Here is a 20,095-nt window from a genome sequence, read left to right as displayed (position 1 = left end):
TCATACTTCAGGGAGGCAATCAATCGCAGCAGCCTATACATGACACTCTATACTTAACATCCAAGGACACTTCAAAAAACAAATACAGCCCATCCATACAATGGGATATTGTTCTTAACATTTAAAAGCTTTAATTTCCAATTGCATTTTATGCCTAAAGGCAAAATCCAGGCTCTGGTGGTTTTTCATTAACCAAGAAAAGAGGTATTGAATACTGAATGGATAAAATACAATGATAAGTAAGAAATATGGTATGTTTCCACTTGTGTGAAATACCTTAGTTAATGGTTGCCAAGGAGCTGTGGGAGAAGTAGGCGTGGGAACTGCTTATGGATTTCTTTAAAGAGGAATGAAATATTCTGTAATCAGACAATGATCATGATAGTCAGCTCTCTAAATATTTAAAAACAAAAACCAAAAAAAAAGGCCCTGCATTTTCTAGTAAGTTTTGTAGTATGTGAATTCTCTCAATACAGCTGCAAAATTCTCTAAATTGTTGCCATTCACTCCCTCAGACTTGGTGGTCGACTGGAGCGCAGGAGGTGGCCAGCAGCATGCAGGTTTGCTGAACACGGAGAGCATCCTTCTGGATCGATCCTGAAGAGAAACAGGCTAAGGGAAAAGAGAAGACATGGGGTATTCACATCTGACGCAGTGACATCAATAAACACTGCAAGTTGAAATTCAGGCCTCTGCGCCATTCAGGTGGCAACAGCTAATGTTAGCATAAGTTCTGCAGAGGAGACTGGTTCACAGGACAGATGAAAATATAAGAATAGCTTAGAGAATTTTACAGCTGTATTGAGAGAATTCACATACTACAAAACTTATTGGAAAATGCAGTTTGGTGTTTTTGTTGTTGTTGTTTAGATATTTACAGAACATACAATTATGATCATCATCTGATTATAGCATATTTTGTTCCTCTTAAGAGAGATCATCCAGCAGTCACCACACCTTCCTGCTAAACTAGATGACATATTATTCATAGTTCAGGCCGCAGAGGGGTAAAGTTGTCCATGAAGAGTATATTTAGTACATAGAGGTGAAGAAGTGGAGAACCTTGGTAGGTTACTCGGTGTATGTGCACACAGACATTTTCATGTGTATGCAAGTGTGTGTGCATGCATGTGGAAGTCAGAAGACATCCTCAGCTATTACATGTGTTTTGACTCTACTCACCCCATTACCCTTTCTTGGCCCCTCCCCTCCAACTGAACTTCTTCTTGCTCTTCCCAAGATTGCTTCTGCCTTCATGTCTTCTGTGTGCCTGTGAGAGTGACCCAGTGAGTCTCCCCGGGATTGTTTACAGGGGCATGGATACCTCACCATTGGCTACCACTGAAGAAAATGCCTCTTCTTCACCATCAACCATAACAATATAGAGATCTTCAGGAAAGTGTGGGGTCCCAAGAGCCTCTCTCCTTCTCATGACAAAGTGTAGTCAGGCCCAGTCTTTTAACATATATCTTTGTCCTTGGTTACAGGCAGAGAGGTCCAGGTGAAACTACAATGTAAGCTTCCTCCCCAATGGCTGGCTTTCATCATGCCAGAAGATGCCGTACAGCTGCTAGGGGAGAATGATTATCACCAATCTTACTCAGCCGGGGGCCCTGAATGCTACAATACAAATTGTTTGTTGTGGTTTGGCTTGGTTTTGATTTTCTCCTATGGCAGAGACTCTTGCTTGCCTGGATGTTGCCAAGGAAGCTAGGCTGGTTACCTAGCAGTTTCCGGGATCTACCCATCTTTGCTTCTCTACTGCTAAGGTTCAAGTGCACACCACCAAGCTCAGCCTTCTAAAAAACCCTTTGATTCCACAGCTTGAATTCAGACATACATGCTTCAACCAAGACCATGCCACCAGCTGAGCTGCCTCCCTAACCTGGAGTGCTTTCTTCTGAGTCTTTTACTGAGGCTTAAAGGACAGATGTGGGGTAGTTTTGTGCTTTGCCCTGTGCCAAGCCAAAAGGAAGATTCTACACATACATTCTTCCTCCAAAAAGAAGCTAGCACACAGAGCACCAGCTAAACATGTAAAACTTGCCTGGGGATTTGAACAGATGAGCCTGGGATGCTCATCTCATCACTATAATCACTCAGCATTTCTTTCCAAAGGTCCTCATTAGCTACATCTTTCCAAGTCGCTCCCCAGGTCAGCCACTGTCGACTTTCTCTCTTTCCATTGCTCTCCGTGTGTGGCCCTGACAGTGTCTCTGCCCTTTCTCCTTCAAAGCGATTGAAGACACCCTGGTCTTCCCCAGGTCCCTGTGTAGCCAGGACCCAGAGGCTCAGCCTTGGTCTTCCATATACTCACAAGACAGAACTCCACACGGAATGCTCTTAAGAGAAGTCAGACTTTATTTTCATCATGGGATGCTCTGGGCTTTAGGAAGGGAGTGTGGAAAGAGAAGAGCTGGGTGGAGAAAGCACAAGGTGCTGTCTGCCATGCTGGTCACCTAGGAAGTAGATGATTGGGAGGCATATGGCTCGGGATCCTGGCCAAGAACGAGGAGCGAGGGGCAGAGCGAGATGGCTGTGCTTGAGATCGTTGGTTTTATCTGCTTTTCTAATGGCAACACTGTCAGTCCCAAGAAGAGCTATGAGCGATGACTTTCCTTCCAAAATCGAACTTAGCAGCCATCACAGATTGTAAAAGCCAAACGGTATCTTTCCATTTCTAATTAACATCACATGCCTAAAAGAAAGCATGTGAGTGACCATCTTTGCTTTTAAAAAAAATTTTCCCCTTCCACTGGCAGGTTAATACTAGATAAACTGTTGAGAAAAGACGTACCCAGAAGGATTCTGGCTCATTTTAAAAAGCAATATATATATATATATATATATATATATATATATATATATATATATATATAATTCAAGGATAAACTAAATTTGACGTCAGAAATGGCTTCTTATAGGATAGAGAAAAATAATTTCTGTTATGGAAATTATCCTTCTAAAAATAATATGCTGAGGCAAGAATTAATAAAAACAGCTAAATTCTCCATGTTTGACCCAGAGGAATAAAAATTATTCCATTATGAACCACTGTATCTCAGGGGAAGTTCTGTAATGTTTTGAAATTTTACCAAAAAACTCTGTGATGCAAATGAAAATAGTAATTTTAGCTTGCGATAAAAATAATATTTCAACAATGGAAAATTTGGCTAATAATTAATTATACTAATTACAACTCTGAAAGTATGACACTTTGAAAAAACATTTTGGAGTTTGGTATTGAAAAAGAAATCACTTTAAAAGTTTTACATTTTACATAGGCCTGGTTGATACAGGTACAATCTCAGCACATCAAGAAGCTGAGGCAGGGGGATTGCAAAGTCAAGGACTTCCTTGACAGTGTAGGTTGAAGGCTAGCCTGGACAAGTCAGAGAAACCTTGACTCAAAATACAGAAATTAAAAGAAAAATGAAGTATAGTTCAATGGTAGATAATTGCCTTTACATGCCAACTCTGAACCTAAACTCCAGTATTTCCTCAGAGAAACATCCTACTTCCCAAGCAGACATAGAACACGCAGCCAGATGTGGGGTAGGGTATCAACACTTGTTCACAATGCTCTGATTCTAAGATTGTTTTACTTATTTTTGTGTGCAGGCATTCTGTCTGTGTATGCAATGCCCTTGGAGGGCAGAAGAGGGCATCGGATCTCCCACGACTGTAATTACAGAGAGTTCTGAGCTGCCCTGTGGGTGCTGGGAACCAATCCCACGTGCTCTGGATGAGTAGCCAGTGCCCTTAATTGTTGTGTCATCTCTATGGTCCTAAATTCTAAGAAAGTTTTAGTTGTCAAAACATATTTTAATATATAATTAGGAATTCAAATATGCTTGGAATGGCCTGTCCTATCTATTATCTAGACCTCTTATTGGCTGTTACCATTACAGCAGGCAGCATGGGAATCCTTGTCACTATGGGCATCCTCATAGTTCTGAGAGCTTCAAATTTTTCTGCTCCCTCTCCTCATTGTAAGACCACCACACATACTGACGGAAGTACATATCAGGAGACAGGGGCTCACAATGCAGCCCTGGCTAGTCTGTAATTCACTACATAGAGCAGGATGCCCTAAAATTCACAGAGCTCTGCCTGTTTCTACCTCCCTAGTGCTGGTATTAAAGGTGTGCACCACCACCCTTGCCAAACAAAAGCCTCCATTTCTTAAAACTGCCTTGCCTCTTCATTTTGAAGTAACAGAAATCTTTTGCTTAGAGACTGCACTCCATGGGTTAAACTTAGCACAGCTCTCCATAAACACACATTTTCTGAACATCAGGTTCTACTTTGGTCTGTGGTACGGGCACTGAACATCATGGAAGAAGAGTGGGCAAAACTCCTCATGGAGTTGGAAACCATGGCGGGGGTCGGGGGGTGGTTAGTGGACGTAGATGTCATTGTGTTGTAGTGTGTCCCCTTAGTATCTCAAGAGATGCAAGGGAGCACTCAGAGAATAACATGGAAGCACACAGAGTGCAAAGAGAAACCGTCTAACTCTAAGAATCTGCCTCAAGCCAGAACTGCCACCAACCGCAGACACCAGCAGACAGAATGATTCACCTGGGAGGGTCAGGTCTCCGCATCCGGATTTTTCTTGACTCAAAGAAGGACTGCTCATCTCCCGCTGCCCTCCCGTCTCTGCCACTCACGCCACCCTTCACTTTCCTCCTTCCAATGACATGTGTGTAGAAGCCGAGAGATATGTAGAAGTTAAGGTCGGGCATACATGAAGAGGAAGAGGCTGAAGTAATGATACTCCACACGAACCCATAGATAGAGCCAGTTTTTAGGAACATTTTGAATGAACTGATTCACCGGATCAAGCCCCATCCTTATGGGGTTTCCTGCCCCATTCCTGACATGCTGCCCTTCTCTGGCATCCCTGGTTGCAGTTGCATGACCAAGTGGGTTTCACCATGCTGAAAAAGATATAGGTATGGATGTGGGGTAGTGGGGATACCTCCCAGCCACATTGAGCCCAGCTCACATGCTGAGAGCCATCTCAGTGTCTCATCCCTCAGCAAAGCAGGGGAGTCTCCCTGAGCGTGTTCAAAGTGTTTGACTGGTGATGACCCTTAGGTTCTAATCTGCTGGAAAAAAACAAAACACATAAAGCAGCACATTTAGTCTGTACAAATTTAATAACGTGTCATATTTCAAGATAATGTTAAAATGAAAATACAGTTTCCATTGTGGCTTTACTCTTTCTTAATGGGATTATAAACCAAAACAGACAAAAGGTTCCAAGCTGAAGTGGAGTTGGCCAAGGGATCCTGTTAGTGCAGTTTAACATGCGTTTTGTGGATGTACATGTTTATTTTACCGATCTCCATCCCGATGAAGACAGACCAGCTCTGCGTGTGCCCCAGAACAGGCTGAGCCCTGCATACCAGGGAATGGTGCTGCCACCCCCACATTCTTGGGGGCTTGAGGAAAGATGCCCTGATTTGGGGTACAGAGTGAGAACAAAATTAAACTCTCTAAATGAGAAGCTCTTGAAAACCCATGATGGAGGCTGCAAAGAACTCTGACAAGTGCCTTGCTGTGCCTGTTCTTGCAAACATCGAGGTTTAGAGGCAGAGGGTTGTAGACCTAACAACCTGGCCTCCCCTCCCTGTTCAGTGCGTTCTTCTGGGGAGCACCTGCTTCCCTCACCTCTTTCTCTACATTCCAACCATTCAGGGCCGAGACGGCAACTACGGTGTAGACCAGTGAGTGATCGGCTGTTTTCAACCCCAAGTTAGGAATGAGAAAATTACAGAAAAGAGCCGTGATTCACACACTCCGCTTCCAACCTCTCACCCCACCCACAAATGAAATACAGACCCGTCTGCTGAGGGAACTCACAAGTAACCTTTCCCCTCACCCACTCTAGACATCCCTCTGACCCTCGGTGCAAGTCTGTTTTCCTTCCTCCACCCAGCAGAGTGAAGGCCTCCTCCTACCCATCCAATGCCATTACTCTCCTCAGAGATGAGTCATTTTAAATGAACTTCTGGACCTCTGAAATCCCAGTTTGTAAGAGATTAACCTAAGGAAAGATAGAAAGGATAGGGCATGAAAGAGAGAGAAAACATTGAAAGAGAGAGAAAAGAAGATTGATATTCAATGATAGATAAAAATTGGTAGATGCTTCAATGCATAGATATAGATACACATATGCTTTACACATACATATATACAAACATAAACTTATCTATGTATGCACAACACTTTTATATGTACATGTGCATGTGTATACAAATTTGGGTTTCTTTAGACTTAGGAGTGTGGAGTTATGGACAAACACTCTGAATCACTCCCCTGGGTAATTACGGTACAGCTGGTTCAATATTCTCATTGAGAGATCCTATCCAAGATACACAGAGAGAAAGAGACCAGGAAACTGTCCTTGGAAGCGTCTCACACCATTAGCCGGCAGACAGACGAATCTGTGTAAAAGTATGTTCATCGCATCTGTGTAAAAAGAAGGGAAAATTAATCTCACTGTGGTCTAAGATTACAAAGTATTTGTTTCCTAACTAATTGCCAGCATAATAATCCCTGATTATGAAGTCTTGGTATCTTTATCCATCTCTATTCAGTCCAATGTTATTAACATGGAAGCTTTTGCCTTCATGAGGATGACACTTCCTGCTACATGAAGAAAGGAAAGTTTGTCTTTACTCTCTGAGACTGAAGCAAATGGGAAATAAGTACTCTGATTATAGACTTTTGTCTCCAAACTTATTCTCAACTTAAAAGAAGAATCATGAGATTTAATGAGAGTCCACTACCATCCTGCTGGGTGGCCCTGCAAGACACCTGGGTGTCAAGGTTGGCACTCAGCTTAAAATATGAGCCAGTCTACTTACAGCAAAAGCCTACACCCAGGGTTGCTGACACAGCTCGACCGCTGAGTGCTTGCCTGGCACTGAAGCTCCAAGTTGGATTGCTAGCACTGAGCAGTTAGGCATAGGGGAATGCATTTTAAAATCTCCTGCGGGAAAACTAATACCCTTTCCTTGTGAGTCCACACACCTGAAAGCTCTCACCTGCTTACAAGCACTTCAAGAAGTCCAGATGCTCTTTCAGGGTACCTGCCCACAGACAAGGCAGGTTCATCCTGTTGTAGAGAAGATCCTCCCTATAAGGGTAATATATAGGGGTCTACTTGTCCCACTGCACTGGGGGGGCAGGTAGCCAGCCATCTCCCTGAGTGGCGTCTGAGAGCAAACCCATTCAAACACAGATCTGAGACACAATGGTAAGTCAGGTAATCCTGCCTGAGCTTTAGCCCCACCACTCAGGATCCTTAGGCATACTTCTTGATCAGAGAGAAAGGGGGCTTCTGGAGAGGAAAGGAGAGGCCAGCTAAGGCCAGCAATTCCATTTCCTTGCTCAGAATTATTTTAGAGTATTTCCCCGAGGCTCGAATATGATCAAAGGAGCTTATGCACCGTTATCTGAGGACAATGCTTTTCTTGGTGATCTCTTTTTCTAGATTAAAAATAAATTCAGGGGTTGAGGATGGCTGGCTTGGTAAACTGCTTACCTTGCAAACATTACCTCCTGAGTTTGATTCCCAAGAACCCAATTTCAAAACATATCTGTGACCTGAGCACTGGGAAGCAGAGGGCAGTCTCACTGGCCAACCAGCCTGACCAATTTAGCAAATTCCAGGACAATGAAAAACCCTACCTCAAGACACAAGATGGACACGTCCTGAGAAACAGAGCTTAGGGTTGTCCTTTGACCCCCACATGCTTAAGTACACATAGAGCATAACAAGTCCCCGAGAAGACGTGTCATTTCAAGTAAGCTGTCGGAGCACGGTCCTCTATGTTCTCTGGTATTTTTCAAACTCTGATGGAAGGAAGCTTTGAGTTTGACCACTGGGTCAGGTAGACTTCTAGAACAAGTAGGGCTTTGGGTCTTCTAGAGGCCACAGCTGAAGATCTTCATCCTGCAACCCATCAGTTTTAAGTCTTTCTTTCTGTTCTCATTTTAAAAGAGAGGATATCACACCTTTGTCATTAGAAAACCTAGGAAAGCTACCGTTGGCAACTTTTGTGCTTACCTCTTACCTCATCAAATCTTAGGCCCCAAGATTTTGTTGTTAATCTACACATAATTTATCTTCTTTCCTTTCCAACGCACTAATCGTCAAGCATCCACAACGGTTAGAGAGACCGCTGTATTTGTTCATCTATTTTCTTGACAGGTATTGGGCACTCTCCTTCTTCTGGAGTCTAGACCTAATATTCTCTATTCTTTGCTCTTGAGAAGTCTATAAGAGTGTTGTATACACTGCCACAGTATGGAAGAGTTCCCTGTGGTCTTCTCAAGACAAGGCCGGCAGAATTCTCTGTTTAGCCCATCAACAACTGCTTTTGGTTTCTTAGAGGAGTTGGCACTCAGTCCACCTCAAGGATTCCATGGACTGCATGCAATTAGTTCTTGAGTCTTGTTGTTGTTGTCGTTGTTGTGCTGTGTTGTTTGTAGGTTTATGTGGAGTTGCTGAGAAAGTGCCTTGAGGCAAGCTGGTTCGAGTTCTTTTAGGGTCTATGGTTCTCATTCCTCCCAAGTACCAGCACCTGCTCCACAATGGGCACAATGCAAGACTAGGCCTCAGCCCTACTCTGTCCCATAGGGCAGGAAGAGCGGGTTCAAATGTCTACTGGAGAAAAGAGAATCCGCCAACATCATCAAATAATCTGCATCTTTGGCATTGTTGCTAGGACCTTTTACAGACTTTTAGATGAGTCTGAATTTTTAAAATCCTTCTTGAAGTCCTTCCTGAAAATGTTCTTTGTTGAGTGCACATGTATTCACTCTCTGGCAATGCCAAGAAGTTCCAAGATGCAGTGGGCTCAGCTTGTATGGTGCAAGATTCAGAAATAGAATGTGGAGCGGGGAAATTGAGCTATTGTTTCTTCCCAGGGCTGTAAAGACATCTCGGTGGGTAAAGGTGCTTTCTGTGCAAACAGGACCTGAGGTGGGATTCCCCAGCACTCACATAAAAAGCGGGATGTGGTTATGCATGCCTGTACCCCAATGGCTGGGAAGGAAGGAAGGAAGTTAGGGAGGGAGGGAGGAAGAACGGAAGAAAGGGAAGAATGGAGGGAAGGAGGGAGGGAAGAAGAAAGAAGGAAGGAAAAAGGGAGGGAGGGAGGGAGGGAAGGAGGGAAGGAAGAAGAGAGGGAGGTTAGGGTAACTGGGCTTGCAGGCAAACAGCTTAACCTAACAGTGGTGAGCTCCAGATTTGGTGAGGGATCCTGTTCCAAGACAGGTAAACAGTGACAGCACAGGATCCCTCATGTCCTCCTCTGTCCTTTGTGAACTTGCGTGGGCTTGTGCACCCATGCACACATGCAAACACCACCACACACAAGGTCTGGTTTCTTTCCACATGCGTCTCTTACATCTTTCTGAGACTCAATAAGAAGTGATCTCAACAGTGCACTACAGTGCACTAGAGTGAACAAAGGCATCTCTTCTGGGTGTATAACAAATGAGGAAATTATGTGATAGCTGGCTCAAACTTTAGGAGGATTTTTTTTTTCCAGTAAGCAAGTCTTAAGACCCTGTAATGTGATTCAGGAGATTCATGAGGCTAACCCTAAATCCAGGAAAGCCTACAACTCACACCTGCAATGTCCAAACCTGCCTGGAAAGAGCTTTGACGCCTACCTTTGCCCACATGAAGCTGGGTGGAGGACTTCAACCATGTAGCTCTTGTTATTTCCAAGAACAAAGCTGAGAAGCTAATATCAGAAATCAATACATGTCCACAAGAGATGTGTTTTCAAATCTGGTTCAACAAAAGTCCCCAAAGCAGTCCCAGCAATGGCACAGTCTGGTGGGCACAGCAGGCACAGTCTTTCTGCCCCGGCCTCATGGCTCTAGAGGGAGCGGGGCATACACCATTCTGAGAGCAAACAAACACCTTCTGGTAGTTTTGGAGGGAACGTGTCAGTCAAGAACAAACTTGTTTAACCTGACCGAGACTTAAGAACTTTTACAATTATGAGAAGTGACTAAGTCTAGTAAATGCTTCAATTTTTACACTGTATTATAAAGATTCTGACTGGGAACTGTGTGGACACAGCAATTTAGCAAAATGGTCAGGTCTGTGGACAACAGTGTATGTGGCCTTATAAATCAGGAGGGGATGAGTGGGCATGGAAATCTCCGCAGCCTTCGGACAGTGTAGCTGATTTCCAGAGGAAACAGTTTTCCTTTTGTCTTCTGTCCTGCATGGAAGACAATCCATCAATCAAGGGAAATTTACTTTCTTAACTCTGATTTACAGCAAAATTGTTCTTCACTGTACTTTACGCCACTGAAAAGCTTTTAGCAAGGGCTTTTAGAGCTTCTATTTTATTTTTGAAGACCTAGTGCTTTGTTTAATTTCAAAAAAAAAAAAAAAAAAAAACAACTAGAATCCTCCTTCCAATGAATGTGTGGCAATTTAAATGAAGTTAAAATTAAAAAACAAAACACATTGTTTTCTACTTTACCAAATCTGCATCCAGGACCACAGGGTCTCTTGCTGCTTCAAACAATTTATAATTAATATGCCCAACCTCAAATACCAACCAAACTCCCGCTCCGGATAGAACATACTTGGAAACCATCCCGTACGACTGTTGTGGAATCTCCCTTCACTTTTGTAGGCATACGGTTTGCATATCTTCAGAATTAAAAACACCTCAAGCTTTGTAATCTCTGCAGAGGATTGTTTTGTTAGGACATACCACACGGGTTCCATAAACCTGATCAAATCTTTGCCTTCAGGCAGACAGCTGCAGTGGTTGGCCTCCAGGTGCTTCCAAGCTGCTCCTCCTGGGGGAGCGGGCAGAGGGGGGAGGACGCTCCAGGAAGTCTGCAGGTGCAAGAGCGCTTAAGAGGAAATTAAGGACGGCTTGCCCTTTTATGTTGTGTATTCAAATCGGCAGTTGTATGTTTGTGCTGAGGTAATGCTGACCTTCAGTACACAGAATGTGAACTCAGCTACTTCTTGGTACTGAGGAGTTCCGCTCCCTCTTTCCAAGACAGCCATCCATCCTGAAGAGGTTGACTGAGGTGTTCCGGAAAACGGTTTCTGGACAGAAACAATACAGAACTCCGGTGGAGGACCACTGATGCCAGGGAGAAGAAATACAGAGAGAATACTGCCTTAGTCTCTCTGGGCATTCCTCGTGACAGAGTGGACATCTTGATGGTTGTTTGATCCAAGGGAAAAACCTGCTGTCAAATAGATGGCTTTAGATCTTCAGATGCCCAGAGCTACTGATAGTCAGAAGTTTCTCTTCACATCTCCAGTTTTTTATCGTGGAAGTTATCACCATCCTCTGTTCCTTCAGAATCCTTAATTAATAATGGAGTGGACACCATTACCCTTGGATCACACACTCCTGTCATCCTTACTGCCAATAATTATTGAGAATGGGTTTTTCTCTCCAGATACTGGCCTATCGGAACTACTTAGCAAACCAACGGACCATGTATTTGGTTATCTAAGTAAGATACAGATGGCTTAATAGACAGAAGCCATGTATTACAGATATCCTGGTCCTGTATTTCTGTGTCATGGTCACTAAATACGAATTGTTCCAGGGCTATCCTCTGTCTAGAAGAGTCCACAAAAAGTGATTCAACAAAGAACACCAGGCCTGCCATGAGATAACAGTTAAAAGTTGCTTCCACATCCATCCTTTTCCAGCCTCCCAGTCAGGCTGAACAATGGCCAAAAGGAAAAGAACCACACCGTGGTTGGTTAGTTCATAAGGCAGGATCTCAGAGCTGAAATGGGAGTCAAAATTTGCAGGAACGCACAACTCACACCATAGGTAAACGGTGCCAAATCCAATGGCTGATTAAGTTCAAACTCTCAACACCAGCCTGTACAGATGCTGTACACAAGTACACACGGACTCGTGAGCTCTCCAGACAAAGTCACCAACGTTTTAGACAGGAATCTACTTTGCTAGTCTGAGCTATCCCTCCTTAATCTGCCATATGTGATTAACTCCACCTCAAAGAAGCCTCCAGTTATTCTTCCTTGGTTTCTGTTATGTTTTTAGAGAATAACTTTTATTTTTAATTATGTGTGTATGTATATGTGTGTGGCATGTGAGTGTAGTTCTTCTGATGCCCAGAAGAGGGCATTATATCCTCTGGAGCTGGGGTTATAGATAACTGAACCGCCCAGTGTGGGTGTTGACCAAATCAAATCTGGTCCTCTGCAAGAGCAGGAACCACTCTTAACCGCTAAACCATCTCACTAGCCCCTTCATTTTCCTTCCTGAGATATCTCACTGTTGAGCAAACCTTTCCTGGAGAGAGGAACAGACATCTATTCACCCCAAACAGGGTAACAACACAGAGACCAAAGAAGAGATTCCACTCGAACATAGTTTAGTAGACCAATGAGTTTAATTGGCGCTACTTACAGGAACTGGGTGAGGAGTTATAAGAGCATGGGTAACTTATGAGCAGTTACATTGCTAAAGAAAAAGTTACCTTACTCCCAGAAAACTAACTACACACACACACACACACACACACACACACATATATACACTTTTTGGGGGGAGGTATGTCCTCACAGCTTGAGAGGCAATGGCCAAATCCTCCCTGGAAGGGAGCCCCACAACCCCCACTCCTCCTTCCATGCGCACGTTCTTTCTACAACTGCACTGAAGACTGATCATGATTAGCTAAGTTACAGTGCATCAGTGGGCTCAGCATCCACTCGCAGTGTGGCAGGAGTAGACCAGGGCACTGTGCTCAGTGTCTGAACTCTAGAACCAACACCTTGTTTGAGATCCCACCTGTACCTCACTAACCTGGGCGCCATTGACCCAGCTACTTAACTTCTCTGTGCCTAAGCTTCCTTGCCCGTGCACTAGAAAAGCTGGCTGCAACGGTCGGATGAGCATTCACGTGGTTCATAAAGGATGCCGAGGGTTTAATAACCTGCTATTGTCAGTGAAGACATAACACCATTTTGGAAGCCGGAGTGGGTCACTTGGGGGAAGCACTCTATGCAGGGAGAAAAATAATCCTTAAAGAAAAAGAGCGACTGGAACAGAGGGGGTATGTGTTACCCTCTGTGATGTCATCACAGCCTGGCAGGGTTCAGTGGACCATGTGGAAGATGTCTTTCCTCGCCTATTCAGAGACCACCCTTACCCTCTCACAGATACCTCCTACTAAGAGGACTCTCTGTTCATGTCTCCGTCTTCCTCGCAGGTGGGTAGGATGGCAAGTTCTAGCCAAGAAAAAAAAAACTAAGTCTCCCAGAAAGTGCCTGGGAGTCTCTGCTCAGAAAAAAAGATGAGTCTTCACTCTTTGTGTTGCTTTGCGTGTGAGGATGATGCCCGAGGCCATGTTGGCTTTATGCAAACATGAAGTTATAGGTAAGAGGAAGAAAGCAGGCATGTGAGGCTGGTAAAGATAAAGGGGAGACAAGCGTAGTTCCTGATGGGTCTGCAGTTGAACTGACGCCAGCAAACAGCTAAGTCGGGTATCTTCTTATGCAAAGCAAAAAAAATCCCTTATTGTTTAATCTACCATCAATCAAACTTTTGTTATTGTGGTTGCTTGCTCTAAAGCACCTCCATCAGATAGGGCTTCTCCTCCATGGGCCTTGCGCAGGTGACGGTGAGGTTTGCTGCACTTCCTGGCCGTCCTGATAATGAGTCCTGCACACCCGCGACGTGCAAAAAATTGGGTTCTTACCGGGATTACTTGGAGGCCCTTTAAAACTGGAGATTGTTGACAACCAGTGTGCAGAAATGTTGTTTCAGACCCGGAGAAATGCAAGCTCATGATCGGAGAGCAAAGCCAATCTCCATATAGCCTACAAGGGACCTAAAACATCTCCTGTGGCTGCAAAAGTGCACCTTTCTAGACAATGTCCTCTGTCTATGGATATGAGACCACACATTCCAGCCAGGTGAAAACGAAACACGTGTTTCAGAACTCTGTTTCTTAACCTGGAGTTTACAGAGCCTTCCCCATTTGTTCCCTGACTGGAACGAAGTGTGAGGGCAGGGCGCAAGAATGAACATTTGAAGTAAACAGAACAGCAGCTTCTGAAGACCCCTCTCTGGATTTCTTCCGAGGACCCCCCCCATCAGGTTTCTTTACTGACTGCCATTCTTTTCTGTACCATAGTCACTGGTCATCTACGTCTCCCAGGGAGTTTCAGACACTGGGATGACATAAGTCAGGCCCATATCCTTGTGTAGCCTCCTTAGAAATGCACAGGTTAGGAAGTAAAATGTTAATAATAAGCAGGGATGTCAAACAGTAAGCTCATGGGGGAAAGCAAAGCCTGCTAACACGGTGCTCTAGACTCCACACTTGGGGTGGAGTGGAAGAAAATAGTGACAGTTTGCATTCACACTCAGCTGCGAAGGCATGGGGAGAGCCACTAGCCTTCCCAGAAGACTGCACGGCAGCACTGAGCGCATGAGCGGGCATCTGTGAGAAACAGTGTGGAAAGAGACATGATAAAGTAACGGGTGAGGGGGGTCTTCTGGGCCGGTGTGAGATGTCTGAGAGCCAACTGAAGTACCACAGACCTGTAATCCCAGCACCCCAGAAGTAGACACAGGAGGACCGAGGGCATACAACCATTTTTGGATACACTGAGGGCAGCCTGGACTAAACCAGACCATGTCTCAATAAGCAAACAAGGAAGGCATTTGAAAGAAATTCTACTTTTGTGAAAAGCTACTGAAAAGCTTTAATCTAGAGAGAAGAGAATCTGTGTGTGTGTGTGTGTGTGTGTGTGTGTGTGTGTGTCTGTGTCTGTGTCTCTGTGTGTGTGTGTGTGTGTGTCTGTGTCTCTGTGTGTGTGTGTATGTGTGTGTGTGTGTGTGTGTGTGTGTGTGTAGGACATGTGGACCATGCCACTAGAGGAACTGGTGAGGTAAAGTGTGTTCAAACCCGGAAATCTTGAAACATGAGACAGGCAGGAGTAGAACTAGCTCCCTCGCTGTTTCTGTGCCGTCCTCGGAACATGTACCCTGGAGACCACCAGTCAGGTGGTCACAGGAGTCAGTCACAATAGCACAGTGCTTTGAGCTCTTCCCCTTGCACATAAGGCCTTAACTTCCCACCAGTGACCTTTTCCATCCCTGGGTATTATGCTCATCTCCAAAACTTTGTAACCCTTGGCTCGCTCTGAATAAACTGTGTGGGTTCAAACCCATTCCAAATAAAGAAATGATAACAAGCTAAGATTGTCTCAGAGAGCTGCTTCAATTAAAGATCTTCAAAGAAGGTCTTTGCCTAAAAATCTGTAACCCTAAGATCCTCAGAGAAGGCCTTCTACCACCACGTCTACCATGACCTCTACCACCACAGCCGCTGCGGCCACCACCGCCGCGGCAGCCCACACCAACACCGGTACTCACCCCCAGCCGGACCACAGGGCCCTGGGTCCTGCCCCAGCACCAGCCTTCTGAATTTTGTTACCCTTTTCTAAGAGCTGTAACACTATTTCAGTACTTCCAGCTGGACTTCAATTCTGCAGACCCCATTCCTCCCAAATTCTGCGTTATGCCTGGCCTGCAGTAGGTGTCTGGAAGAGGCAGACTGTGGACCCTGCCCTTTCCATCTTTGCCCTGTCCTCTCTGAGCTGGCAAAGAAAGGCAGAACCCAGAACTACATGCATGTGAGTGTGTGTATATGTATGCATGTATGAATGTGTACATATGTATCTACATAGGTGTGCACATATGTGTGCCTGTGCCTTGCGTGTGTGCATATGTGGGGGTGTGTAAAATGATCTGCTTCTCGAAACCCATTCATCACATCTATAATCTTGGATTTGCAGGGCCACAGACATGACTTGCTTACTGCGTGTGTTGGATGATAAGGGAGTTCCCACTATCCCAGCCCATATGTCCTTGAGTTTTTCACCGTGGCCACTGACTGAGGCACATGCCTGAGTCACATGTTCACCCACTTCCCACCTGTCCCCTCTGACATTGTTGGGAATCTTTTTCACTTAACCCTAAGTTTTGAAAATATTTACCTTTTACAATAGCCCAGTGGAACCATATTTATTCAGAACAGAGCATAACGCTCTCCTAAACCAGTTTATCTGATGTGAGCTCTGATGGTTCATGCCTGCAAGCCAGCACTCAGAAGGGCTGATGCAAGAAGATTGTGTGTTCCAGGCCAATCTGGGCCACATAGTGATGTCTGCAACAAAAAAAATAAGATAAACCCACAAGATTATTTAATAAGTTATTATTTATTTGAGCATATGTAAGATATACAGATTATTTTAATCAAGGATGGAACAACTTAATAATTAAATGTATTTTATCTAAGCTCTGGGTATACACTGTGGTCCATGGTCGAGCATTATCAGTATTGTCTGAAGACTTATCAGAAATGCTAATTTTAAGTCCATATTCCAGACTCAGAAGCCCATTTTAGTAAGATTCTACAAGACTTTTACATACATATTAAAATGTGGAAGATGCTTCTGCGATTGTCAGTCATCAACCTTAACTATACATTGGGAGTCCCAATGCTGTGTCTCAAGCTCAGAGATCAACCTTGGCTGTGAGCATGGGGTCACCAGGTGCCCATCAAACATTAGGCACCATGACCCACCAAGAACAAGGCACTAAGGCCTATCAAGCATCAAACACTATACACATATATTTTTAAAAGCACACTCGTCTGCACACACACACACACACACACACACACACCCCGGGCTCTTGTTCCAGAGACTTATATGTTCTCTGGAATCCACACGTTTCTTTTTTAAAGAATTTTTTTAAATGACTTATGTGTACATGCACATCCTCTGTATGCACAAGTCACATGTGTGTGTACCCACGGAGGCCAGAAGAGGGGGTTAGGTGACCTGGCATTGCAGTTACAGGAAGCTGTGAGACACCCCAGGAGATGCTTAGAACTTCTTTCAGGTCCTCTGGAAGAACAGCAAGTACTCTTGACTGCTGAGCCATCTCTCCAACCTCAGGAATGCACAGTTTTAATCAACACCTTCGAAGTGGTGTAGGTTGACCACAGACAACTTGGTTGCAGAACTTTTGAGGGGGGAAAACTTGAGAGATGAGGATGCCAATTAATTAACCTGGCTGCCGATTGATGTGTATAACTGGTGGATCTTTGAGTAACTGTGCCTCTTCAGAAAACACAGCAGAGAGTGGAGCTCTGACGCCTACCTCCTGCCAGAAACTATGCTGGCTGCAAAATGCTACCTACAGACTGCCTGCAACCCAACAGTGCCAAGGCCACCAGCAAGCCAGACCCAGGAGGCAACACATGCAGAGAAACTCCTTTCAGGCTAGGGAAGCCATCATGCTTTGACACCTTACGAGAACTGAGAATTAAATAAAGAAAACCCTTACCATCTGGGAAGGGTCTAAATGGTGGCCTAGTACGAACCACCACAAAAGGACCACATAAAATGGCTGCCTTGTTCTCCAGTTGGCCAGCATTATGATCCTCCAAGCACAAATTTGTGTGAAGAGTCTGAGGAACCCTAACCCTAACCCCAACCCCAACCCCAACCCCAACCCCAACCCCAACCCTAACTGAGGAACGCACACAGGATGCGTTCATCTTCAAGTGCCGCCAGGCCCTGGGAAGCAGGCATTGTTTGGCACGATGCTATTCATTCAGTGGCACATGATCTGCTTGGTTTTCCTAACTACGTTGTCCAAGTGCTAAGAGACAGGATGCTAACTGCTAACATCCAGTTAATGAGTTTCCCACGGTGTCTGGAACACGGTAGAGAAGCAGAAGCAAATGCTTGCTCGATTGAATAATAGCAATAAACACGTTATACTGTCTTCCTGCACTGTTACATCATGCTGACTGATCCTCAGCATGGCAACGACTTGACCATCACCGGGAGATATTTGAAACACCACGTAAGTTGTCCATCAGTCGGAGACAGGAAGAGCAACAGCAACAAACGAGTCATGTCACGGCGTAGGTCGTTTTCCAAAGATTTAATGAGAATTATATCATTAGGTTCTCATGACAACCTTAAACAGTAAGGTGTGAAAAGTTTGTCCTCTGATTTTTTTTTTAATTATTGTGGCAAGATGTACCAGACTGATAAAATACTGAGTGCACAAAACGGTATTGTTAACTGTGGGTTCCAAGCTGCACGGGAGACTTCTACAAAACATTCATCTCAAATAGACCAAACTACACACACAGGGAACAACTCCCTGATTCCACTGCCTCCCAGCTCCCGCCCCACAAGTTTCTATGAATCTGGGTGTCCTGAATGCCTTGTTCAACTGAATTGGGCAGCATTTGATGTCTTAGATCTGGCCTATTTCAACTGACATAATGTCCTCATGTCAAATACAACACCATTCTCTCTTTAGGAAAAGACTGAAAAAATATTCTAGTTTAAAGTCCATGCTACATTTTTTAATTTTTTTTAATTCTTTAATTTTTTTTACAGTCCAGTCATTATCCCCCTGCTCATCTGCCCTCCAACAGTTCCTCATCCCATTCTTCCTTCCAGCTCCAAGATGTCCTTATACCCACACCCACCCCACCAGGCCTCCCTACTCCCTGGGGCCTCAAGTCTCTCAAGGGTTAAGTGCATCTTCTCTCACTGAGGCCAGACCAGGCAGTCCTGTGATATATATGTGTCGGGGGCCTTGGACCAGCTAGTGTATGCTGCCTGGTTGGTGGCTCAGTGTCTGAGAGATCATGGGGTCCAGGTTAGTTGAGACTGCTGGTCTTCCTATGGGGTTTGCCTCCTCCTCAGCTTCTTCCAGCCTCTCCCTAATTAAACCACAGGGGTCCCTGCCATGCCACATTATTTTATCTGACCTTCAACAGTGAGCCTCGGTTTGCTTCCATCCCTGGCTATCGGGAATAAAGCTGCACATGGGTGCTGGTGTCTCCTGGAGATCCTGGTATTGAATCTTTCTGATATACAAACCTGGGTTAGGATGGCTAGATCTAGATCAAAAGGCAGTGCTCATACTTTTTGATGGAATCTGCACACTCATACTTTTTTTTTTCTTAATGAACCTTTCCCTTTTACATCCCAACCTCTCAAAATCTTCGCCAACATTTGTTACCTCTTGATCTCTGTGACAGTCACAGGTATGAAGAAACAGCTCACCGTGACTTTATTTTGCATTTTGCCAATATTCAGTAAGGCTGCACATCTTGACAGATATTGCTGATTATGTATTTGTTTTCTTTGGGGAAGTTTCTGTTCAGGTCCTTTGACTGCTTCTAAAACTGTGTTTGCTTTGTTGCATTGAGTGGGAAGAGTTTTAAGACAGTCTGGAAAGTAACCACTTTGTGTGTTGCATGTGTCATCTGCTTCTCTTTGGGTTGCTATTTCACTCTGCCTTTGTTTTCTTATGCACAGAGGGTTTCCATGTGACACAGCCCCCATCTCTGTTTTTGGTTTTGTTGTTTGTGCTTTCTAGCTGACAGTCAAGAAGTCAATGCCAAGCAGTGTCATGACTCTTTCCTATTCTGCCCCACGTTTGCCACTTAAACCTTTAATCCCCTCTACCTCAGGTTGGTATTATGATTGCAGGCCAATTATTTCAGGCTTCCTGATACTATCTGTTGAAGATGTTACCTTCCCATCGTTTATGCTTAGCACCTTGTTCAAGGCCAGATGACTAAACACATCAAATTGTTTCTGGGTGCCATTTCTGCTGATCTGAGTGTCCACTTAGTCACAGTGGCCTGTAATTTTGATTATCACAATTTTGTTATATACTCTGGCATGCAGTTTTGATTATCACAGCTTTGTTATATATTTTTCTGGCACTGGGAAGTATGACGGCTCCAACATTGCTTCTCTTAAAACCATGACGGCTGTCCTGAACCTTTTGCAGTTCCGTATAAACTTTGGGTCTGTTTTTCTGTTTCTATAAAAAGGAATACCTTTGGGATCATCATAGAGACTAATAGATCTGTAGGCTGTTTGGGGGGTAATTTGTTTATTTTAATAATCTTATATCTTCCAGTCCATGAATGTGCAGGATCTTCCCACTTACCTTTCTTCACTGACATTTTAAAGTTTCAGTCTTTA

This window comes from Apodemus sylvaticus, chromosome 2, assembly GCF_947179515.1.
Source record: "Apodemus sylvaticus chromosome 2, mApoSyl1.1, whole genome shotgun sequence".
In the NCBI taxonomy this organism is placed as follows: Eukaryota; Metazoa; Chordata; class Mammalia; order Rodentia; family Muridae; genus Apodemus; species Apodemus sylvaticus.
Note: the sequence above shows the minus strand (reverse complement) of the source record.